At 36.2% G+C, this 26494-nt stretch overlaps 1 long non-coding RNA gene across 5 annotated transcripts in view; it reads left to right on the top strand.

Moving 5' to 3' along the window:
* The first annotated feature begins 7112 nt into the window (after positions 1-7112).
* Positions 7113-26494, top strand: part of LOC139040481 (uncharacterized) — a 63607-nt gene continuing 44225 nt past the window's right edge. Inside the window, exon 1 of one of the 5 annotated variants that reach the window (XR_011494983.1) lies at positions 7113-7503. This is a non-coding gene — a long non-coding RNA (uncharacterized lncRNA). The remainder of the gene's footprint in view (positions 7504-26494) is intronic. The other 4 variants (XR_011494982.1, XR_011494988.1, XR_011494987.1 and 1 more) reach the window with 4 other exon arrangements.

Genomic DNA, 26494 nt, shown 5'->3' on the forward strand with positions numbered 1-26494 from the left:
TGAAACTATGGCAGGGGCCAAAGACAAAGGAAGAATTGTGACAAATAACATTATCTTCCATATTATTGTTGCCGCTGTTCCTTCTTTTTTGGTGAGGAAGATTAGCCTTGAGCTAACATCTGTTACCAATCTTCCTCTTTTTTCGTTTTTCCCAAAGCCCCAGTACATAGTTGCACATCCTAGTTTTAGGTCATTCTACCTCTTCCATGTGGGCTGTTGCCACAACATGCATAGATGAGCAGTGTGTAAGTCCGTGCCCAGGATCCGAACCGGCAAACCCTGGGCTGCCAAAGCGGAGCATGAACTTAACTATTCAGCCATGGGACCGGCCCCTTCTGTTCTTCTTATTATTTACAAAATTCCCATACATGAATGCATGGGTCTGTTTTTGAGTTTTGAATTCTGTTCCCATGGTCTGTTTGCTTATTCCTGTGACAGAAACTTATGTTTTTATTATTATAACTCTGTAATATACTTTCATATCTTGTAGGTTAATTTCCCTCTTTTTTTTTCTGGTGAGGAAGACTGGCCCTGAGCTAACATCTGTGCCAATCTTCTTCTATTTTTTGTATGTGGGACACTGTCACAGCATGGCTTGGTGAGCAGTGCATAGGTCCATTCCTGGGATCTGAACCCATGAATTCTGGGCTGCCGAAGCGGAGCATGCGAAGTTAACCACTATGCCACCAGGCCAGCCCGAGTTTCCCTCCTTTTTGTTCTTCTTTTATAAAATTGACTTTCTATTTGTGGACTTTATTCTTCCACATAAGTGTTAGAAAAAGTTTGATTTCCTCAAAAATTCTGGAATGTTAAATAGAATCGCTTTTATTGATTAATTGGGGGAGGACTGATATTTACAATGTGAATTAAGACAAAGAGAGAGCATTTTCCACTCATTAGATCATTAGATAATATTAAGTGCAGGTGGGGATATTGGGCAACTGTTTATGATTGAATGGTATGGTGCTGCCATTCCGGAGAGTAGTCGATCAATATTTCATGAAACTGAATATGTATGTGTTATAATGCAGCAGTTCCCCTCAGGAGTTTTTACCCTAGAGAAACTCTAGTACAAATGCACAAGGAGACATGCACTGGATGTTCATTGCAGTTGCTTATGGTAACCAAGAGTTGTAGACAACTTACATGTTCTTCATAAAGGAATAAATAAGGAAAATATAGAAGCATATGACTGAGCATGCTGCAAAGATCAGAAGAGATGAACTAGATTTTCATAGAGAACATGGATAGACCTCATAAATAAGGTTGTACAAAAGAATTTAAAAAGAAGGCACTCGATAGTGCAGTTTCATGTATGTAAATTAAGAAATGGACAGAATAATATCACATATTTTCAGGGATAAATGCATGTATGAAAGGTAGATTGGAAGAAGATATATTAAATACATGAGACAGAGCTTATGATGGCATGCAGAAAGAAAATGGAATTGGAGAGTGGGGATAGAGATAAAGGAAAAGGACAATAAATAAATTTAAAAATTTTTCTTAAAAGGAGTTTAACTTGGATGGATAATGATAACTTGCCATGAAATTAATATTATCAATTGAATTCTGTAAACCTGAGGTAAAAAAAGAATCATCTGCTAATAAATCACTGAGCTATAACACTTTTTGAAAGAATTTTATTTTTATTTTATAAATATTCTAGTTAGGTTATCTATATCAATATGAAATAAAGTAAATTTAACATTTTGCTTCAATCTTTTTTAACTGCAAATTATGTTATTATGTTAATGTAGCATACATTTACATAATAAAAGCATTTCTGTTTCTATGAAAACCTTACCAAGTTTTTTTGCTTCAGTCTTGAATAAAATTTGTTTTCAATGTGCTTTATTAATTGTATATTTGTTTTTTACTTTGTATATTTAATTTTCTCATTTATTTCTTGACAAAATGGTCCAACGCCAAGTTCTCTTAATTAATTTAAATTCATATTTTGCCATAAGGCACACCAATTAAACACAGTTGGGATTTAGAGACCATCATATACCTGACTAAAAATAAAAGAGACAGTCTCTTATGAGGCAATCTAACTTTCTGAAGCATGATCAATAGCTCCACTGAAGGGGAAGCTCTAAAACTCTGTGGTTACTTTTAGTAAGATAGAGTAACTTATGGCAGAAAACTGCACCCTTTAAGAATAACTAGAGAAGTTGGATAAACAAGCAGACAAATAAAATCTCTTTATGGGTATTGGGAAGCTGCTAAGGCAGCTTGAACTTCAGAGGTCAAACTTCTGGAGAGGGGAAAACCATGGAGAGCTGAACTAACATTCTGCAGCCATGTTTTCCATGGGGAATTCCACAGTTCTGGGCTCAAGGAATGTGGCTGAAAACCCAATAGAAGTCTTGGGCAAAGGGCTGCTGCTGGAAGGCAGAGAAACCATGAGAGCATTTGGCAATCCTGTGGTCTAAAGAGACGCAAATTGGAGGCTGGAGGAGCAGAAAACTGAGCCCAATTGGTCAGGACGTTTTCAAGCCATTTTCCTGAATTCTGAGGCTGTGAAGTACAGGAGGATAAGAAGACAGGCAAAAAATTTCTGAAAAGCAGAGTGGTTTCTGGCAGTCCCGGGCTACTGAGGAGTCAAGGATTAGAGTTCAGGTCATGTCACGGAGGGGGGCCCTGGGGAACTACCCAGGCTTTTGGTTGGAACTCTGTAAACTATGCTCTAGGATGAGAGTGAAGAAGAGGTTGAAAGAGCCTTAGTAAACCTGAAGCCTAAACTTGAATCTGCTCAGTGCCTGATTGGATTAAGGTGATGAGCCCTAACTCTGCCTGCCTAGCAAAGGAAATGATGAACCCTCTCTGGAGATTTCCTCATTATCCAGAGCTTCTACAATTTTTCAATACAATATATGACTGTCAATCAAAGAGTATTAGGCATACTAGGAAATAGGACAAAATGACTGAAAAAATAAGAGAAAAATCAGACAGGTAATTCAGAATTACAGATACTTGCTAAATATTTTATCATAACTATGATGAACGTATTCAAGAAAATAGAGGAAAAGTTGGAGAAAACAGATTAAGAAAAAGAGAATTTCACCACAGGCAAATGAGACACAGTAAACAGGTCTAATATACGTTTAATTGGGGTTCCAGCAGACTAGGAGAAAAAGCAAAAGCAAATACTATAAGATGGAAAAAGAAAATGCAGAGAAAAATGAAGGGTAATGAAAAGGCTATGGGGGGCTGGCCCCCTGGCCGAGTGGTTAAGTTCGCGCGCTCAGCTGCAGGTGGCCCAGTGTTTCGTTGGTTCGAATCCTGGGCGCGGACATGGCACTGCTCATCAGACCACGCTGAGGCAGCGTCCCACATGCCACAACTAGAAGGACCCACAACGAAGAATATACAACTATGTACGGGGGGCTTTGGGGAGAAAAAGGAAAAAATAAAATCTTTAAAAAAAAAAAGGCTATGGGTAAATATGAGTGGATTTTGACTGCATAAAACAACAGAAATGTTCTTTGCAATTTAAAATATATAGAGTTAAATGCACAATAACAGTAACACAAAAGGTAGGAAATGGTAAATGGAGTTAAAGAGTTCTAAAGTTCTAGCATTTTCAGGGAAGTAGTAAAAGTAATAATTAGTTTTAGGCTATGTTGTGGGTTAAATTGTGTTCCTTCATATAGATATGTTGAAATCCTAAGCCCCAAAACTCAGAATGTGACCTTATTTGGAAATGGGGTCATTGCAGATATAATTAATTAAGTAGAGATGAGGTCATACTGGAGTAGGGTGGGACCATAATCCAACATGGTGTCCTTAGAAGAAGACAGCCATGTGAAGACACAGACATAGGGAGAACCCCACGTGAAGCTGGAGGCAGAGATTGGAATGACGCATCTACAAGCCAAGCAATGCCAAGGATTGCTACCTGTCACCAAAGGCTAGGAAAGAGGCATGAAGCAGATTCTCCTTCAGAGCCTTGGAAGGAACAACCCTGCTGACACCTTGATTTTTGACTTGTAGCCTCTGGAACTGTGACAGAATATATTTCTGTTGTTTTAAGTCATCCAATTTGTAGTACTTTGTTATGGCAGCCCTAGGAAACTAATATAGACTGTAATAAATTACAATATTTAGGCCAACCACTAAAAGAATAGCTTAAAAAGCATAAATAACTAATAGATGGAAAAAATAGAATAATATAGCAGTATTTAATTAATTCAAAAGAAGGTAAGAAATGAAAGATAAAAACCACCTGGGTGAGATATTCACTTTATTATATATTAATCATTATACTACATCAATATAATTAAATGTAAATGGACTAAATATTCCAATTAAAAGATCATCAGATTGAATCGGAAACAAAACCCTACTATATGCTGTTTATAAGAAACATACGTTGATATAAGAACATAGAAAATTTGAAAGTAAAAGAATTAAAAAATATACCATGTAAGTGCTAATCAAAAGAAAATTAATGTAGCTGTATCAATATCAGACAAGAACACTTTAAGGTGGGAAACATTACTAGAAATACAGAGAAACATTTAATAATTTTAAAGAGGTGACTCCTTCAGGAAGATATAACAATTTTAGACCTATATACACCCAATAACATGGCTTCAAAGTATATGAAGCAAAAATTTGACAAAACTAAGTGGAGAAATAGGAAAATCCACAGTCATAGTGGGACACTTTAAGATGGCTCTCTCTGTAGCTGATAGAACAAGCAGACAAAATATCGGTAAGTATAAAGAAGATCTGAAGAAGGTGATTAACAAAACAACCTAAGTGACATACATGGAACATTACACACAACAACAACACAATACACATTCACTTCAAGTTCGTGTGGAACATTTATTAAAATTGACCATATGCTGGGTTGCAAAGCATGCTTCATCAGAATTTCAAAGGTTTAAAATCATACAGAATGTGTTCTCAGATCACAGTGGAATTCAGTTAGATATCAAAAACAGTTAACTAGAAAACCCTCAACTGTTAGGAAATTAAGCAATATAATTCTAAGTAAGTCGTGGCTCAAATAAGAAATCACAATGGAAGTATTTGGAATTGAATGATAATGAAAATATAACATATTAAAACCTGTGTGTTTTACTAAAGCTGTGCTTATGGGGAAATTTATAGCTTTAAATGCATATATTAGAAAAGAAAGAAGCCTGAAAACGAAGGACCTAAATATTCATCTCAAAAAATTAGAAAAAACAACAGCAAAATAAATCTAAGAAAGTAGAAGGAACTGAATAAAGATAAGAGCAGAAATTAATTAAATAGAAAACAAATGCACAATAGAGAAAACCAACAGAACCAAAAGTTGGGCTTTTGAAAAGACTAATAAATTGGACAGACTTCTAGCAAGCTAAATCAAGGGAAAAAAGAGACAAAGCACAAAATCCCAATATCAGGAATGAAAAAGAGGACATTTCTACAGATCTTATAGACATTAAAAAGATAAAAAGATGATATATACAACACATGTTGTATAGTCCCATATCTACTAAATAAGTTGATTCTATAATTAAAAACCTTCCTGTAAAGAAGTCTTTAGGTCTAGACAGCCTTGTGGGTGGATTCTCCCAAATATTTAAGGAAGAAATAACACTGATCTTACACAACTCCTTCAGAGAATGGAAAAAGATGAAATACTTTCAACTTATTTTAAGAAGTTAGCATAGCTTTTGGTGCCAAAGCTTGAGAAGGATATTCAAGAAATGAAAATTACAGGCCAATCTCTTTCAAGAACAGATATGCAAAAATCTTAAACAAAATATTAGCAAATTTAATCCATTAATATATGGAAAGGATGATATATGGTGATCAAATTGGCTTTTGTTGAGCTCGGTTTGACATTTGAAAATTAATCAGCGTAACTCACCATATTACCAGAAAAAAGGAGGAAGTTCCTGTGATCATCTCAGTAGATACAGAAAAAATGTTTGATAATGCAACAGACATTCATGATAAAAACTCTCAGCAAACTAATAGAAGGAATTTCTTTTATCTGATAAAGAATATCTACAAAATCCTACAGAAAACATGATACTTAAGAGTGAGCTATTTAAATACACCTTCTTGAGCTAGACAATGAGACAGGGTCACCTTCTATTACCACTTCTACTCAACATTGTACTGGAGGTCATAGCCAGTCCAAAAAAGGCAAGAAAGAAAACACGTAATCTCAGATGGCATGATTATATATTTAGAAAATCTAAAAGTGTTCATGAACTATTAAAAATGATAGCTAAATTTAAGCAAGTTTGCAGGATATATCATCAAAATTTAAAAAGTCAATTTGTATTTTCATACACCAGCCGCAAACAGTAGCAAATAAAATTTAAAAAATGTAAAATCTACAATTGCATCAAAAATATCAAATACCTAGCAATAAGTATAATGAAAGATGGGCTAGACCATCACACCAAAAAACTGCAAATCATTATTTAGAGAGATTAAAGATGATCAAATTAATAGAAGTCTATACCATGTTCATGAATTATAAATTGGGAAGACCCAATTTATAAAAATTTATCAATCAGGGATCAATAAGAGAAGCAGAATCCTAAGATAAGATAAATAAATAAACACACAGACACACGTATTATATGTACATATAATATATATACATACATATACATATATATATATATAACATGTGTAAATGATACTGACCCTGATATCAGTTTCCCCACATTAAACCCAGCATATATGGGGTTAAAACCAAAACACTCATTCCCTGCTTACTCTCTGGCTTTCTGGCTCCAGAATCCACTATCCTCCATGGAGACAGACACTGTCAAGGACAAGCACCTGGATTATCTCCTCCCCACAAAGAGATACAGGCTGGTGGGAAAGCTGCTGACCAGGCTTCCTCCTCTCTGCAAGTAGTCTCAAGGCCAAAGACAGGCTAATGGGAAAGCTCCAACCAGCAAGGCCATATGCTCCCCCTCCCCTACCTAAAACCGCAAATAAAAACCCTTCATTTTAGCTTCTCGGGGAGTTTTGGATTTCAGCATTAGCTGCCCTCTCTCCTTGCTCAGTGCTGTGCAAAAATAAAATTCATACTTTCTTCCACTACACCCAGTGTCAGAGATTGGCTTGCTGCACAACGGGTGAGCAAACTCACTTCAGGTTTGGTATCATAAATATATATACATGATGTATTATGGGAATTTGACCTTACACAATGTGGGAGCTGGTTAAATAGTCTCTGTAAGGCTATTGTCTTTGTGTCTCGTGCTGGAGCTTGAAATCTATATGGCAGGCAGTAGAGAAGGGAAGATAGATAGGAAGTGGGTAGAGCAAGGACAAGCTAGAACACATGAGTACAGATGGGAACCTAGATCAGCTCAACTCTCACTGTCTCCAACCTTGATGATGTGGGTGTCTTGAGGAGAAATTTGTGCCCACTGCTAAGGAGTCAGAGAAGCTGAAAGAGGATTCAGAGGACGTTGGAGCAATTACAGGCCCGACTGCCGTCCCCACACCAACAAGGTGAGTCAAGAGGTAAGTAACAATGTGCAAGAGCTCTAACAATGCCTGCTCTGGAATTCCGAACATAGAAATTATGCCTGCTGCTTCACTTTTGCTCTCCAGAGCTCATGCAAAAAAAGACTCCTGCGGCCATTCTAACCAAAGCTATCAGGGAAGAGAATTCTGGAAGATGTAATTTTGCTTAGCTAAATAGACACATTATAAAGCCACCACAGATACCAATTTTCTCCAGATTGATTTATTGATGCAATTCCATTCCAGTAGCAATCCCAGCAGTTCTTTTTATTCCCCTGTAGAAATCGTTGAGTTGATTCTAAAATTTATGGAGAAATGCAAAAGACCAAGGACAGTCAATATAATCCTGAAGAAGGACAAGACTGGGAGACTTAGACTACTAGATACTGTCATATTATTACAGTAATGAAGGCCATGCACCGTGGGCCCAAGGATAGACAGACCAATGGAAGAGAATAGAAAGTCCAGAAACAAACCCACATGAATACAGTTACTTGAATTATGACAAAGATGAAACTGTAGTACATTAGTAAGATGATGGTCTTTTCAGTAAATGGTGCTGGGACAATTTCTTATCAGTATGAAAAAATGAATTTTGTTCCTGCCTCATACCATATACAGAAAACAATTGCAGATGGGTTAGGTACAAATATAAACGGTTAAATAATAAAGCTCCAGGAGAAAACAGAGTAATGTATTCATGAACTTTAAATAGGCGAAGATTTTATAAACAGGACCCAAAGAATGTGCTAACCATAAAGGAAAAAAATTGATAAGTTGGGCTTTGTTCATCAAAGATACCATGAAAGAGTAAAAAGTCAAGCCCTAGAATGGGATAAGATAGTTACAATGTATTTATCTCTGACCACTGACTTGACAAGCCTCAGATATATAAAGAACCCTTACAAATTAATTTTTTTTAAAAGATACAAGACTATAGAAAATGAACAAAAGGCTGATAAATTCTTAACCAATAAGCATATAAACAATTTCATTAGTCTTCAAGGAAATGCAATCTAAAACCACAATGAGCTCTCACTAGAAACCCATCAGAATGGCTACAATATAAAAGAACTGACAATACCAAATGCTGGGGAAGAAATAGAATAATGGAACTCATATCCTGCTGGTGAGAATGTAGTTTAGTACAACCATTTCAGAAAACTGGCAGTATCTACCCAAGCTGAACATATGCAAATCCCATGACCCAGCAATCCTACTTCTAGGTACATACTCAACCCAGGAAATGCGTACACATGTTGGTTCAAGGTATATATACGAACTTCACAGAAGCACTATTCATAATAGCTCCAAACTAGAAACCACGTGTCCATTAACAGCAGAATGAATAAAAGTTGTGATATACAGCAGTGAAAAACGAGGTGAATGATTTTCACAAACACAATGGGAAGCAAAAGAAACAAGAAGATTCATATAAACTTAAAAAACAGGCAAAAGTCATCTACGATATTGGAAGTCAGGATAACGGTCGCCATTGTGGGGAGGTGACCAGGAGGGAGCATGAATGGGTTTCTGGGTGGCTGGCAGGGTTCTCATTCTTAGTCTAGGTGTAACCAAATAAATAGCAAATAAAATTTAAAAACATAAAATCTAAAACCAACTACAACAAACACATAGATTTAGAGAATAGATTGGTGATTACCAGAGGAGAAGGGGGCGAGGGGAGGGCAAGAGGAGTAAAGGAGACATTTGTGCAGTGATGGATGGCAACTAGACTTTTGGTGGGGAACCTGATGTAGTCTATATGGAGGTTGAAATATAATGAGGTACACGTGAAATTTATTTAATGTTATCAACCAATGTTACGTCAATAAAAAAATTCAAATTATTAGCATGAAAACGATTCATTAAATTAGATTTATATATAAACCTATAAGTTCTCATTTACAGATGAGAAGATATAACAAAAAAGTATTTGAAATATCACAATTAATGAGAAAAAAAGGATATTAGGGGATTTGCTAAATTAAATACTGATCAATCAACTAATCAACATTGATTTATCATCAATTATACATGTCATTATTGTAAATCCTGCATTAAACAGTTAATATATAAAATTTAAAAAGATAAAATCCACATTGCACAAAAACATTTACATTCATTTCACTTTGTGAAAATTGTACTATATGCTTATGATTTGTGAAATTTTCTTTAGTTTTCTTATACTTTCAATAAAAAGTTTACTGAAAAAGTGTCAGCCAGCTAATCCCCCCAAACATGGTGCCCAATTTTCCTACTAATCAAATAACAAGGCATCAAATATTAATAAATAACAAAGCATGAGAGGAGAAGAAACAACTTCATTGATGATCAGAATGGAAATTGTGGCATACAATAAATTCTACTCAATAGATTATGTTTTAACTTAAAAATACCTTTATCACCTTGAGAAAAGATGCAAAACAAATGCCAACTATAAATAGCAATAGCCCATCTCTTTTCCCAAATATTGAACGCTTAATTTTTATGATCAACAAGTAATTTTTGATCTGAGCATATAAACAATTACACAGAGATAATGTTTACATACATTTTCAGTCTTTCTTCTGGGTGAAACTCCTTAGCTCTTTGAGAAAATTTTCAGATGCTGGTTAAGAGTACAAACTTGCAATGAGTAGTAAACCAGTCCTGGAGATCTAACGCACAGTATAGTGAATATAGACAACATTATTGTATTATAATCATCAAACTTGCTAAGAGTCTAGAATTTAATTATTCCAACCACTAAAAAGAAATGATAATTATGTAACTTGACAGAGGCGCTAATTATTGCTACAGTAACAATCATATTACAATATATAAGTGTAACAAATTAACATGTTGTACACAATATTATAGGTCAAATGTGCTTCAATCTGAAAAGAAAAAAGAAAATTTTCAACCTGAAACAAACGAAATTTCTATTTTTTTAAAGCACGTTTTTAATATGTATTGACTTTTTCCAAAGGAGGGGGCTAAAAAACGGAATAATAGAAGCTTTGTACGAGTAAGTGTACTAAATGGCTGCATATATACTTCTCGCTGCAAACGTAGGCTTTAAAATGCAAATTGCCACAAGCTGGCATAGCTCTTACAGTTCTTAGTAAAGACAGCCATCTAGTGGAAATAGTTCTACTGATTTTTTAAAGACTGGCAAATTGAATATGAACCTTCAGCCCAACTGCACACTGCAATCAATGTTGGTTTAAGGCTTAAAAAGAAATGCAAGAAAAGTATCCAGTATCCAGATGCTTCCTTATGTCCAGGTTTAGAAGTGGAGGGGGGCAGGTTGTGGGGTAGGGAGGGAAATTGGTGCTTTGTACGTGGTCCAGGGAAGACAGTGCCATTAGAACAGAGAGAGCTCTGCACTCAAACATGCATTGCTTTGAGCTGCGTGAAATGCTCTCTCAAGGCGGCAGGAAGAAGACAATTTTAAAGGACAGCAAGAAGTTTGGAAGTGGAAGCTGAACAACTATCACCTAGTTATGAGGGACGCCTGCCACAGCATGCCTTGACAAGTAGTGCATAGGTCCACACCGGGGATTCGAACCATCAAACCCCTGGCCGCTGAAGCGGAACGTGCAAACTTAACCGCTGAGCCACTGGGCCGGCCCTCATTTTCCTTATCTACGTTACAGTTTTCTTGTTTATAAAAATAGTATAGTACTATAGTAATAACACACACTCCTGTGACCTGGGAAGAGAATGACTCTCTCCTTTTGTGGATCCTACCTGAAACCTTGGACGCTAGTCGTGAATCAGTGGTACCCAGAGGCACAGAGTAAAATCCTCCAGCTTCTAATGTCCACGGACCACGGAATGGATTTTTAGAGCATACACAAATCACCAATTTTAGGTATAAAAATTTATTAACATTAAAAAAAAGCATATTGAAATTATTGATAATAATCTCTGACAGGTTTGATCATGGGTACCTTGCACTGTAGGTCAGGTTTTATGCATTTGTTTTCTTTTCTTACTCTTTATTTTCTTCTAAATTAGAAAATGTTCATTCACAATTATAAGTCATCGGAAGTGGGAGCAAATGTTTTCAGACTTTGTCAGATAGTTTTGGACTTTGGGACTGAATACAGATCTAGAAATGTTGGAGAGATTTTTCTCTGAACGGCACATTTGTTTCTCTTCTCGGTCAGATGCTAATGTTTCAAATGTTTCAAACATTTAGATGACTAATAACACACTCTTTGACTGCATGTGGCTCTAAGAAATATTTCTTGATATCCTGTGGCAGCATCTGGTTGTAGTTTTAAAATATGCCCAATAATATACCATAAATTTCTTTCTTTGAAGAGTAAAGAGAATCAAGTACTGGCAGAATAAAATTCTTGACTATTGAATCATTTTCACTACAATTCAGTTTTCTCGTGAAATCTCAGTACTTTAGCTTCAGCATGATAAACATGATATTTTTACCTTAAAATGAGAGGCTCTGGCTAGTCAATATACTAGGTATACTTCTGAGAGATGCAGCTTAAGGAAGCCATCTGAAATCCTAAAAATGATCTTTACTAGCATTTTCAGAAGCTAGAACAAAATTTTATTTTCAGTCTTCATTTTAAACACTTGTGTGACCAGCTGGCATGCTTTAGCATGAAAAAAGTTTTACTCTTTTAAAAAATTTCTCATCGCAAACTTAAAGTATTAATTAGCTGCCTCCAGATCATCATCACAATTGTCACTATGTTTTTCGACAATGAGTGAAGACTCGGAGCGTATGTAGATTGTTGGCTGTGTTCCGTGACTGTTTCTCTTCTGACCGCCGAATAAAGGGAGAATGAATCTAGGCAGAAATGACCTGGCTGAAGATTAATAGATTTTAATATAAAAAGGCTAGCAGATTCCAGTGGAAGCGAATTTAGTCAAGAAGCCAGACAGTTACTTTTACAAGATCATAAACTTTCATAGAACCTTTTTTATTTACTTAGAAGTGAATTTAAAAGATAGTTTATATTTAAAAAATGAATTTCCTTTTCACTATGGGCAAAACATATATCGCAAAAATATAAAACAACAGTGGTTTTTGGAGAGTAACTTATTTTTCAAAAATTAATTCTTAAGAACTTTTATTCTAAACCACAACATTTTGGTTTGTTAATTTTGCACTAGAGATGACGTTTATTGTAGAAATTTTTGCTTAAAAAGAACCACCAATATAGCTTTATTAAAACAGGTAGGTGGAACTCTGTCTAAACACCATTTTACTATGATGCAGCCAAATTTTTTTTAAAAGTAACATTTAAAATCTTTAAATTTCTATTCTTAAAACAAACAAACAGAAAGATTGTGATCACTAAGCTCATTTCCCTAACTGGTCGGATTACCTAGCCACTCTGGGCTATCTGGGTCTGCTCACAGCTGAGTCAGCAGTCTCATATCAAGGCGCTGTGTATATTTAGCTTTCGTCATCACTCTGGCTGTAATATGCATCATAACTCTTCTGCGATTATAAAGGGATTTTGTGGATTGTCTTATTCTCGAAGGGTGGATCTTAGTTTTCCTCTTGAGGCAGAAACTAAAAAAGAGCTCATAGTCCCCTAAAACATTTCTACAGTGTGTCATGTTTTTCTTTTCCAAATCAGGAAATGGTTTCTCAACCTTCAAAGAAAACTAGGATAATTAAAAAAAACCCTTCTCCCTGCTTTGTTTGACTTTGATTTTCATGGACATCTATGATCTTCTTTAGGTAAAGTTGTCCTGAGTGTCACCTAGATTGGATGATTTAGTATTATAATGATATCAATAATCCAAAAGTTAATATATAAATTCAATGTAATCCTAGTAAAAATTCCAGTTGGCTATTGTGAGGAATTAGGTAAATGTCTTAAGTTTATATCAGAGAATAAAGATCCGTAAGCAGCTAGGACAACAATAAAAAGGAGAATAACAAAAAAGGACTTGTCCTTTGAGATGTGAAGACACATTACAAACTATAATAATAAAAACAGTGTAGTGTTGGTAGTGCAGAATAGACAGACCTAAATAACAAAACCGAGAGCTCAGAGACAGACCCAGATATACTGAGAATTTAATATGCAATGAAGATGATACCATAAATCAATAGAGAAACGATGGATTTTATTAGTAGTGGTATTGGGAAAATTGGCTCAGTACATGAAGGAAAATAAAACTGGATCCCTACCTAACTTCACATACAAAGTTGGATTCCAGAAGATTGAAAGACTGAAATGAGAAAGGTAAACTATAAAGCTAATAGAAGAAAACTTAGGAGAATATTTTTTGTGACCCAGGGGCAAGAAAAGACTTAAAACTTCAAAATTACAAATCTGAAGACAGAGAGATTACATCAAACTGAAGGATTTCTACAAAGGATACTGTGGACAAAATTAATAAATGACACTGAGAATATATTTTCAAAGATTAAAACTGACAAGGAATTAATATCTAATATATCCAAGGAACTCCTACAAATCAATAAGAAAAAGACAACAATTCTAATAGGGAAATGCAGAAAGGATTTGAACATGAATTGCCTAATTTACAGTATAACTCCAACAAGCAAATGAAGAGATGCTCAACTGCATCAATAATCAGAGAAATGCAAGTTAAAACAATATCAGCTTTTGTTTATTAGAAAGCTGTGGCATGCCAATTTGAAGTTATAGGAAGTCTCAGGTACTGCTGATACTGGTAGACAGGTGTAATCGGGAGTACTTGATAAAATTAAAGGTTTGTATACCCTAGTATACAGCAATTCTGCTCCTGGGTATATATGCCAAAAACATTTCACACAGGTCCATGTGGGAACTCATATAAGAATTTTCCTTTCAGCTTTATTTGGTGGCTGGATGCTCTCTTGAGTGTCCATTACTGAGAAAGTGGTTCAGTAAAATGTGGTGGTTGCACACCATGGCAGCAAAGCAAGAATTAGAAATAGCTAACTGGATTTACACATGGCAATATAGATGAACTTACAAGCACAATGTAGAGTGAAAAAAAAAAGAAATGGGAAGATGTGGCATGATACTATTTAAGTAAATTAAAGTAAATTTAAGTAAATTAAAATTATCTTTAGCAAAGATACATCTTGCAAGTACCTTTACAAACAAAAAGACACTCATTCAACTCATCGCGTGGGGGGGCGGTGAAGGAGAAAGGTGTCAGGAATGGAGATTAAAGGGAACAAATAAATAAAATAAGGGCAAAGCCTTGCACAGACCAATGATGATGATGGGCCATGAAGTGAAGAATATGATTAACTCAACCTTGTGCACCCGGGGCATCCACTCCACCCTCCCACTTCTGCCAAAAAAAAAAAGAGCCAAGATAAAAAAAACTTCTACACCCTTTCATCATGTGTTTGCTTTGCATGTATTGCATGTATATCTAATCTCTTTAGATAAAATTGTTCCGAGCAAGTTTGGGCATACCTGATTCAGAAAAATCTCACTTTTGAATTTGCCTTGAAACGGAGCTGTGAAGGACTAATGTATTGCAGATTTTATATTTTTCCCATACCACAATAATAAGAAAAAAAGAACTTCTCCAAGCCCCAAACCAAAAAATAAGTAGAATAAGAAATGAAATGAAATATAGTATATAATACTACTTATATAAATTAAAATTACATGCACACCAAACAATATATTTTGCAAGAAAATCTATAAACAAAGAGCTACTTAACTAATTGCTACAGAGGAATGGAAGGGATGCTTACATACATCCTTATCAGCTCATAATAGTAAGAATGGAAGTTTAGAGATCAGAAGGGGTTTAGAGGAAATTCACCAGACTCAAGGCGCTGAACCAGATGGTATTTCATATATATTCTCTCATTTAAATCCTCACAACAGTCCTGTGAGGTGGGTTATTATCTTTATTTTACAAATAAGAAAGCAGACCTAGAAAAGATAGTCATGTTCTTAATGTCACATAGCCCTGGAGTGGTCGAATTGGGGCTTGCATTTTGATTAATTCTTAAGAAAAGGTTAATAAAAACCATGGGTATGCTTGAATCTGTTTAACCTGGTCCTCACACTAGATAACTTGGTAGAAGTTATTTATTGTTTCTGTAGTTCGATATATTATATCTTCCCGAGACCCTAAGGAAAAAATCAAGTCCAGAATACGAGAGCAACTTAACCCATAATTAGAAGCATTTATTTTTTCAATTCTCCCAGTGATGTGGTATTTTTCCATGGCCTTTTAAGACATATTTGTTACTGTTTAACTCTGTAAAAACAGAAAAAACCAGAGGTCTGGTTTGTACATATCATGCTGCAATCAAACTGACATCTTACCCTGTAGCTAGTTACTCATTAAGTGGAGCATATGATAATCAGAGATTTGACATTGGAATTGACTAAAGTTGAAGTTGGAGCTCTGGACTGCCTATTAAACTCACGTCATTGACTCCAATAGAAAAAACTTTATACTAGTTCAATTTTATTATCTTATCATAACGTGATATTGGCATAATGGGAGTAAGCAACCTTCCAAAATAAAAGTTTACTGAGAAAAAATTTTACATTTCTCCTTAGAAGCACTTTATTATAAATACTAAATACATCTGTATTCAGATTTATAAAGAAGTAAATGATTTATTGAGTCAAATCCTATTCATATCCAGCTTTTCTATACTCACCTTAAAATCTCAATGATAGATTGCCCACAATTCAGTTTAGTTTTTAAAATTTCTGTTGTTCAGGTATGGGACAAGAGAGATAAGGCCAGGGAACAGAAAAGGGAAAATGGGAAATGCAGTAGTTACTGGTGATAAAAATATACCTTTTAATTGAGAAAGGAAAGAAAATAGGCCAAAAAGAAAAGTAAAAATCTGAATAACTTGCCATTGCTAAGGGGACAGAGGGAGTATGAATTTGGCTATTGCTTTTTTAAAAAAATATTTTTAAAATGATGTGATTTGGTGACAAATGGATAAAGAAGATGTAGTGTATGTGTGTGTATATATATATATATATATATGTATACACTATGGAATACTACTCAGCCATAAAAAATGATGAAATCTGGCCATTTATGAAAACATAGGTGGCCCTTGAGGGTATTATGCTAAGTGAAATAAGTCAGAGGGAGAAAGTCAAATATCATATGATCTCGCTCATAAATAGAAGATAAAAACAACAACAAACAAGTAGAGACAGACATTGGATTGATGGTTTCCGGAGGGGAAGGGGGGAGGGAAGAGGGCGAAAGGGTCTTTTAGACATATGGCTGTGGGGATGGATTGTAATTAGTCTTTGGATGGTGAACATGATGTAATCTACCCAGAAATCAAAATATAATGATGTACACTTGTTATTTATATATGTTACCAACCAATGTTACCACAATAGAAAAAAAAGAAAAAAAAAGTGTTTTTATAGTTGTCTATGTGAAGTAAATCAATTTCTGATGTTACAAAATAAGCTTCACGTAACTTACAAAAAAGAAATAAAATAAAATGGTGTGTCTTGGTGACTGTGTGGGTGCAAACTGAGAAACAATCAGGAGCTTGGCTTTTTGTTGTAGATGATACATTTCCAAGGCTACGAGCCCATCCTGGAAAAGCTTACTCAATATATTCTCTGCCAAAGACATCAGCTAATGACTGCAGTAAAGGAAATAGGCAGTGCCCACATTTGGAGAAGAATATTATCTTCTTTTTACATCATGGACTGGCACCCTTTTAAAATTAGAGTGCTAAAGTTCCTCCTCCTTTCCCTTGGGCATTTTGGAGGCAGCTCATGCATATGTCTTTGGCCACAATTTCCAAACAGGGAGGGAGCAAGATAGCCCATTGACACTGAAGTGGAGCAAGAAGCATGCAGGCTGCCAATTTTTGTCGGTGAGGCAGGTAGCAGACTGTCATAGGCAGCACGGAGGTGGGCATGTTTTGGCAATCAATTTCTGTACAGCATAAATGCTGTTGGTTGCCAATCTGTATTTCAGTTTAAAACACATATCTTTGACCTGGTGATGGGGGTAGTAGTGGTGCTCGGGGAAGGGGAAGAAGTGGGACTGGGTGGGAATGGTTAATGTCTGACTAAATTGAGTTCTTGTGTGGCTCTTCTTTTGTCTGTTAGGAAAGACTTTGCAAGGGGCAATTGGTTAAGTTGGTGGACTCCTGCAGAACTTCCTAAAGGAGGATTTGGTTCTTCATTTATTGTTGCTGATTATCGTATCCTACTTTACAACTTAATCCAGGGTTTCTCTATCTATCTAATGGTTTGCTGATAACTCTTGAAACACAAAATATTTATATTCAAACACTGATCTGCACATTGGTCATGAAAACTGGCAGGTCAGGAGTTCTGTACGCCTTCCATTCAACAAGTATTCATGACACTCTTACTGATCTAGTTGCAATGTGGGAGATTAAAAAAAAAAAGTGCAATCCATTCTAGAGGATTTACGTGTAAGAAGGAGATTTTGAGTCTGATAAGAGAGATAAGCTCTAACTCACACAAAACAGTTTGCAATACAAATAAATATATAAATATATTTTAAGTGAAAACTTCAGTATAAAAACTGTGAAAATTCAGTCCAAACAAAACAACCCTACTGTGGTTTGGAAAGGTTATTTGGAGAAGATGGGATTTTGACCTGGGCTCAAGGGATGGAGCAGGATTTGGACGTGAGGAGAAAAGGGGTTTAAGTGGTTAGGCCTTGATTTAACCTTTAGAAGAAAATTTCTGATGTACGTACACCATAGTAATTCAAAATAAAACAATTCTAAAACTGTAAAGCACAAAACGTGCACGTACAAGGAAATCTAAAAAGTTTCTTCCAGATTTTTCTGGTTGCAAAATTCTGGATAAGTCCATTACAGTTGAATCTGTTTCTCTCTCTGCTTTGCTAGTGTTTTAAATACGTACTTACTTTGTCTACGGGGTCATGCAGCAACTGGGAATGGCGAGATCAACGCATTAGATGTAATAAGGAATGAGAGGGCAATAAGGAGAGTTTGTTCTTAGTTGTTTATTTGAGCAGGAAGGTTTAGATGAGGAAATAGTGGGAGGTAAATTCAATGGATTGGTGTGATTGGATTTTAGAATCTTTGAATGCGAATTAGGTGAACAATATCTGATTATGAGAAGTAATTAAAGGTTTTACAGTGTGGTGGTAGATTTATGAAAGCAGTGGCTTAGTTTATGATCCTCCAAATTAGTGGAAGGATCAGATAAAGATAGTCGGGGAGGTTGAGACTGCATGACGAGTGAGGAAAATATTTTGTGTGTGTGTGTGTGTGTGTGTATGCATATATATATATATATATATATATATATATATATATATAGCTTCCTTATCCTTCCTGTAAATTACTTCACTTCCAAGATTTTTCATCCACAAGTTAGTTGAGTGTGTTTCTCCCTTCCCTCTCTCTGTCCTTCCTTCCCTTTTCTTATCCAGAATGTTCTACATAGAGAAAAAACACATCTGTCCTCAAAAAACATTCACATATAAAATAATTGAATCAGTTAGGATTTCATTTGGCTGTTAATAGAGGAAAACGTAACTAACAATAGCATGAAGCATAAGAACATTTATTATCTCCTTAATAGGAATGCTGGAAGTGGGCAGTTTCAGGTTTATTCACTGGCTTGATGATGTCATCAAGGACCTGCTGTCTTTTGACTTTTCCATTCACTATCCTCATTGAGTTGACTTTTAATTTTTATTCTTGTCATCTCAAGGCTGCAAGATAGCTGCCACGGTTCTGAATATTGTATATTCACACCCATATTACAAGAAGGAAAGAAGAAACAAGTACAAAAGCCTAGCTACTTGCAAGATTCTGTCTTTTTATCTGAGAAGGGAAACCTTTTAGTTAACTTTCCCTTTGACAAAATCAGATCACACGTCTACTGTATAACAATCTGTGGCAAAGTGAAATGGCATTACTGTGACTAATGTATGTGAATTGTGATTCATCACTCAGGACTGGGATAGATTCATGGCTCTATGGTTACCTGAACAAACCAAAGTTTTATTGTCATGGAAGTGGAGTATGAGGCTTATGTGATGGGTGGACAATGAACAATGGCTGCCATAACTATTAACTTAGAAAAAGGAGAAGAAATGGCAATGAATGGTAATATAGTAGAACTTAAGCCTGGACAGAGGCCTACGGGAAGTTTACTAATTCAACAAATACAGTTACTGAGCTCCCGCTACATGTCAGGCAATTTTTTAGATGCTGGGGATATAGTGGTAAATAAAATAGTGTGTGTGTGTGTGTGTGTGTGTATGTGTTGGAGGGACAATAGAGAAATAAACCAATACATATTAAATATAAAGTCAAGTGGTAATGTGTGCGATGAAGTAAGGGAAGATAAAAGGCAGTGAGTGCTGGGCAGCATGCTATTTTAGACAGAGTGTTCAGGTAAGGTGTCTCTGATAGGGTGAGGATTGAGTAGAGGGCTGGATAAAGGACGGGGAAATGTGGAGAGAGAGTGTTCCAGGCAGAGGGAACAGCAAACAAAAGGCCCAAATGAGGAACATGCTTGGCCTTTTTGAGTAACAGCAGGAGGCCAGCAATGCTGAACAGAGTGAGCAAGCAGGAAAACGGTGGGCGTGGATGTTGTCAAGGTAGCTGGAAGTCAGATCATGCAAGGCCTTGTAGATTATGGTAAAGAGTTTGTATTTTATTCTATTTAAAGACATCAAAGTTTTTGAGTAAAGGAGTAATATGATGAGGTTCGCATTTTTAAAAAGATAACTTCTGCCCTTCTTTGGAAAATAGGCTGGAGGTGGCGAGGATGAAAGCAGAGAGACCAAATGGGAGATTATTGTGGTGGCCCAGGCAATAGACAATGCTGCATTAGACCAAGAGAGTAGTGGTAGAGGTGGCGAGAGAGATTTGGATTTGGAATATGTTATGAAAGTGGAGCAAACAGAATTTGCTAATGGATCAGAGGTGGGATGTGGGAGAAAGACAGGAGTCAAGGATGACTCCAAGTTTTTGACTTAAGCAAATGGGAGAGTGAAGATGTCTTCTTCAGCCCAAACTGTTCATTTAGCCACCCTTAGTTGCCAAAGAGGCTAGAAAAGTGATTATTCAGCTTTCCTAGCTTCTATAGTAGAGGAAGCCAAGGAAGAAAAGGTTGGAATAGCTGCCAAGTGAGTTGACCTGTGGCGCCTGCAGCATAGTTATTTTAAAAAATAGTGCATGCAAGTATCAGCGCATGTCAGTCACTCCTTCTTGATGCACTCTCTGTTCTCAGGGTAGATCTTTACTTGGACAGTGCCTATCAAGGCCTTAGTGATTTTCACTTGGTGATCAAACCCTATGTCAACTTTGGGGTTGCTGAGTGTGCATTACCAAATCAATTGATTTCTGGATACTTTCAAGGTTGTTCTTCTGAAAAAAACCAATTGACCATGTAGAAAATTAGGCACTCTTGTCTTGGGTAATCATTGCTCTTTTGCCTGAAATTTTGTTAACACAGATAGTACTGACATTGTCCTTGAAACCAATTTAGAGAATCTGGTTTATTTATTTCCCCTCCACTGGAGGGAGATGGAGTTAAATCTGTAATATTTTCAGTAGCAAGTGTGTTTCAGGGGCCAGTAGTGGATCATTTTAGATTTTCGTATTCGTAATGTGTTTTCCACATTGAAGAGTGTTGGTTTAAGAAGATAGAAGCAGATCAATTTTCACATTCCTAGGGAGGGAACTGTTTAAGCAGGTTCTTAATTCATTCTTTAACAGTAATTGACCCTAACCGTGTGAGTTGGGTTGCTTGGATAAAGGAGAAAAGCAGTGTTCTAGGTAGAGGAACTAGCATGTGTGAAGGCCCAGAAATGACACAGGGTATTGGCTCATCTAAGAACCCAAAAGAAGTTCAGTGAGACTGTTAGTCAAGTGTGAGTTATGGGTTACAGTACTCAGTGGAGAACAAGGAAGCAAGTGCTGAAATTTACCAGTGTGGGGGAGCAGGTAGAGTGGTTGAGAAAGGAATTGTAGAAGCAGCAGGGCTTGAGCTGAATCTTCATGTATTCATTAATCCAATTGTTGGAAAAAACCCAAGACTACGTGCCAGGTGCTGGCAGAGTGCTGGGTATAAAAGCAATGAGCCAAACAAATATTCCCCGGACCTGTTCTTGAGCAGCGTATGATCTAACTCTAGTGGGAAAACACACTAGAAATAATCACATAAATAGCTGTTTAATAAACCAAGGTAAGTTCTATGAAGGTCAAGTACAAGATGGTGTAATAGAGAGACCTAATTTAGATTGGTCGGAGAAAGCCTCTTTGAAGGAATGACATTTAAGCTGAGACCAGAATGATAAATAAGAGTTGGATGCGCAGAGTCATGGAAAGTGGTTCGGTAGAGAGAAAAACACACGTGAACTCCCTGAAGTGGGAAGAATTTGATATGTTTGAGGACATGAAAGAAGAGCAGTGTGGCTGGAGGAGAATGAGAATTCAGAAAAGATAGGAGATGAAGTCAAAAAGGTACAGGGAGCCAGGTTGTGTAGAGTCCTGGTGAGGATTCTGGATTTTTATCCGATTTTTTTTTTTTAAAGATTGGCACCTGAACTATCAACTGTTGCCAATCTTTTTTTTTTTTTTTTCCTGCTTTTTCTCCCCAAATCCCCCCAGCACACAGTTGTATATTTTAGTTTTGGGTCCTTCTAGTTGTGGCATGTGGGATGCCGCCTCAGAGTGGCCTGATGAGTGGTGCCATGTCTGAGTCCAGGATCTGAAGTGGCGAAACCCTGGGCCGCTGAAGCGGAGCATGCAAACTTAACCACTTGGCTAAGGGCTTGCCCCTTATCCTAATTTTAATAGGAAGCCACTGAAGAGTTTTGATCAGATTTACATTTCAAGAATATTTTTCTGACGTTGTGTGATGAATAGGTTGGGGAAGGGGAAGAGTGGAAGTGAGAACATCAGTTTAGAGGCTATGAAAGTAGTCTAGAAGGGGAAGGAAGGTGGCTTGGATGGGGCCAAATCCTCAGTAGAAGAGGGTGGGATTAAGATAGGTTTTGGAGGTAGAAGCATCAAGAATTGGTGGTGGATTAGATCTGGAAAGTAAGGAAGAGGGAAATATCAGTGATGACTGCCAGATTTCTGGTTTGAGCAAGTGGTTTAATGGAGGTGTCATTCACTGAGATGTGGAGCCTACAGGCTTGGGTGGGGAGACTACAGAAAGAATAAGGGTTCTATTTTGGACATGCTAGATGTGAGAACCTTACGAGATATCCAAGTGGTATATGTCTTAAGGTCAGGAGAGAAACCTGGCTTGGAGATAAAAACTGGAGTTGGTAGCATGGAATCGATGTTAGGATAAATGAGAGTGGATAAGATCATTCATACAGAGTGAGAAGAAAAGACACCAGGGTAGATGCCTGGAATAACTCCACTCTTTAGAGATTGGAAAGAGAAGGGAGAGCTGGAAAAGATCAAGATGGAGCAACCAGCAAGGTAAGGAAGAAACTAAGGAGAGCAAGGTTTCATGGAATCAGAAGAGAAGGGTGTTTCAATATGGAGGGGGTGGTCAATTGAGAGGTTTAAGAAGATGAGGATTGAGAAGTGTCTATCCGACTTGGCAACCTGAGTTAGAAAAACTTCATTAGAATGGGTCAGTGAAGGGGGTGGATGAGGGGAGGTTGAAAAGTGCATGAGAAATAAGGATGAGATAAGAACCAGGTGCTTGGGTGCAGGCACAGAGGTGGTGGGGTTCCAGCTGGGGTTTTGCCAGGTGAGATGTTGGCCTGTGAAGTCTGTAGATACGGTGAGACTTGGTGGGGATGTGAGGATTTGAGATAATGTTTGGCTGGGAAGGGACCAAAATTCTAAGCTAAAGGAACAGGTGTAGGGTTGAGGAGGGGTTGTGAGAGCTGAGGCTTGAAAGTTTTGAAAGGAGGTATAAAAATTGTCCCTTTGTCTTTTGTGGACTTTCCATTCATGTCCTTTTCTCATTGGCCATTGTCCTTTATATGTTGGTGATCTGAACTTTTTCTTGTCTTGTAATTATTTTCTTTGTTTTTGTATGCACTTTTATTCAGTTTTGTTGGTGGCCAGAAGAAATTAAATTTTTTTAAGGTTAAGTTGATTCATCTTTTCAGACCTTCCTTTCCCATTCTACCTGTGGAGGTTATAAATTCCTTTCTGTCAGAGATTGGGTAAATTTTAATCTATATTTTCTTCTTAAGGTTTTAATTTTTTCACATGCAATTTTACTGTACTATTTTTCACATGCAAATTTACTATACTATTTTTAAATAGTCTGTGTATAGTGAAGGTCGAAATAGACTTTTTGTACAAAAAACTAAGCAATGGCATTATTTTTGAATAATTCTTCCATACCTTCTTCATCATTTATTGAATTTATATATGTATATATGTATGTATATGTATGTATGTATGTGTTTCTAAGTTATTTGTCCTGACATATTTTGGTATATATACATCCTGATATTTTTCTGAGTGTTTCTACCTATGTCTAAGTCTACATTTGTGTCTGCGTGTGCGCATGCACGCACACACACACACACATTTAAACAGTAAATTTACATGGTAGGGTCATGTGTTAGTCGAGGTCTTGCCAGAAACCATGCTCAGGGGGGTTATTAGAGGGAGTTTAATGGAGGGAGCATTTACAGAGGTATGGGGACAGGGTTAGGGGAACCAGCAAGTATGGAAGCATCTAGGGACTAGATATCAAAAGAAACCTTTTCTACCCTAGGCCCATGGGTTTGAAGGGGTTCAGGGAGGAAGCTGTTATTGGAACCTAGTGGAAGCTGTAGTTGTGAGAACAGGGCCGTTTAAGAGGCACTGTGGCTTTAGGTAGAGGAACACAGCATGGCAAACCACAGCCGGATGTGGAAAAGAAAAATTCCAATCTCCCTCTCCTGCTTCCTGTCTCTTGCTGGTGCCTCTCTTTGGCCAAATGCAACAAAAAGTCACTTTTGCAAATACTTGGTATTATTATGCTTGTAGGATTTTTTGCATTTGACAGGTGGAAATATCTTTATCTCATTTTAATATGCATTCTCAAATTAATAGTGACACATGTTTATTCTCTTTCTATTCACCATTTGTATTTCTTAAAAATGCACTGTTACGGATTTTGCACGTTTATCTAACAAGGCACGTTATTTTGTTAGATAGCTTTTTATATTTGAGTGATCCACATTTTCTCTGTCATATATGTTGTATTTTTACCTCCACAATTTGCCCTTTTTTGTTTGTGGTATTTTCTGTTAGAAAGAAGTTTAAAGTTTTTATTGTCAGTTTTTATATTTCATATTTTGACTTCTTTTGGTTTGTGCTTAGAATAGCAATTGATATGAGATGTTACTGTCATCATGTCCTGGTATTTTTCTGGATTTTAAGTTCTGTTCCACTGATCTATGATTTCTCAAATTCCAGCCTAATGTTTACGTTATTGTGGCTTCTTAGTACATTTTCTTATCTTGTTGGACAGGTTTCCCTGCAGTGATATTCTTTCTCAATATTGTTCTGTTTTTTTCTCTTGCATGTTTCTTCTTGCAGATGATATTTTGAATCATGTCAAATTGAAGAGAACTCCTGTTGGCATTTTTATTGTCATTGTGTTTTTTATATTAATTTCCAGAGAACTGACATCTCACCACTGAGTTTTCTTCATATTAGATCTGCATATTTATTTTAAATATATTCCTAACTGTTTTGTATTTTTACAAAATATTAGCATGTATGGAAACCATTATTTTTATGTATTTTGTAATAAACCACTGACTTACTGGAATTCCTTCCACTTGTCTTTTATTTGATTTATTTTTGTAAATTCTGGTAGAAAACCAGTTCATCTACAAATCGCGATGTTTCTATCACCTCCTTTTCAATATTCATACCTCTTATTCAATTTACTTATTTAATTCTTCTAGCTAGAAGTGTCAGATTAGTTAAAAAATAAGGTATAACTAGTGGGCATTCTTGGCTTTAATGGGAAACCATCTAGAATTTTATCATTGATACCATTTTGGGTATCAGCTTGAGAGATATTTTCTTTTATCGCTTTATGAAATAATTATGAAATTCTCTGAGAATTAAAAATATGAGAATTAAAAAATGGTAATTGAATTTTTAAATTTCAATTAATTTAGCATGTTAAAAATTTTTCAGGATTATGTTACTTTGCATTCATTGCATAAAGTTTACATGATTAAAATATTCTAAAATATACTGCTGGATTAAAATTTTCAATATATTCTTTAAGATTTTAAAAACAGCTTTATTGAGGTATAATTGATATACACTAAGCTGCATCTATTTAAAGTGTAAAATCTGGTAGGTTTTGACATATGTATGTAACTGAAACCATCACCACAATCAGACCCAAATGTTTCCTCATTCCCATTTGTCATCCTTCCCTTCCTCCCCCTCCCTGCCCCTGTGTGTATTCCTCCCCACACCCCATCCTCAGGCAACTGCTCTTCTGCTTTCTGTCACCGTAGATTAGTTTCCATTTTCTAGAATTTTATATAAATGAAATCATAGAGTAAGAACGCTTTGTTGATTTTTTTTTAGTGTGGTTTCTTTCACACGGCTTGCTTACTCTGAGATTCATCCATGTGGCACGTATAGATAGATAGTCCATTTCTTTTTATTGCTGAATATTAGCCCATTGTATGGATATACCATCTTTTATTTATCCATTCACCTCTTCGTGGCCATTAGGGTTGTTTCCAGTTTTTTGTCATTACAAATAAAGTTGCTTTGAACATTCGTTTACAAGTCTTTATATGGATGTATGCTTTCATTCCTCTTGGGTAGGTAACGATGAGTGGAATGGCTGACTCCAATGGTAGTTGTAGGTTTTACCTTTTTTCAATATTTTGTTTTGAAATATTTTAAACACATAGTGAAGTTGAAAAAACATTTTTACAGTGACCACCTGCATACCCACCATAAAATTTTATCATTAATATTTTATGTGCTTGCTTTATCAGATATCTATCAATGAACCATCCCTATGTCCACCCATCAATCTATTTTTCTGAGGCATTACAA

The sequence above is a fragment of the Equus asinus genome, chromosome 2 (genome assembly GCF_041296235.1).
Source record: "Equus asinus isolate D_3611 breed Donkey chromosome 2, EquAss-T2T_v2, whole genome shotgun sequence".
Lineage (NCBI taxonomy): Eukaryota > Metazoa > Chordata > Mammalia > Perissodactyla > Equidae > Equus > Equus asinus.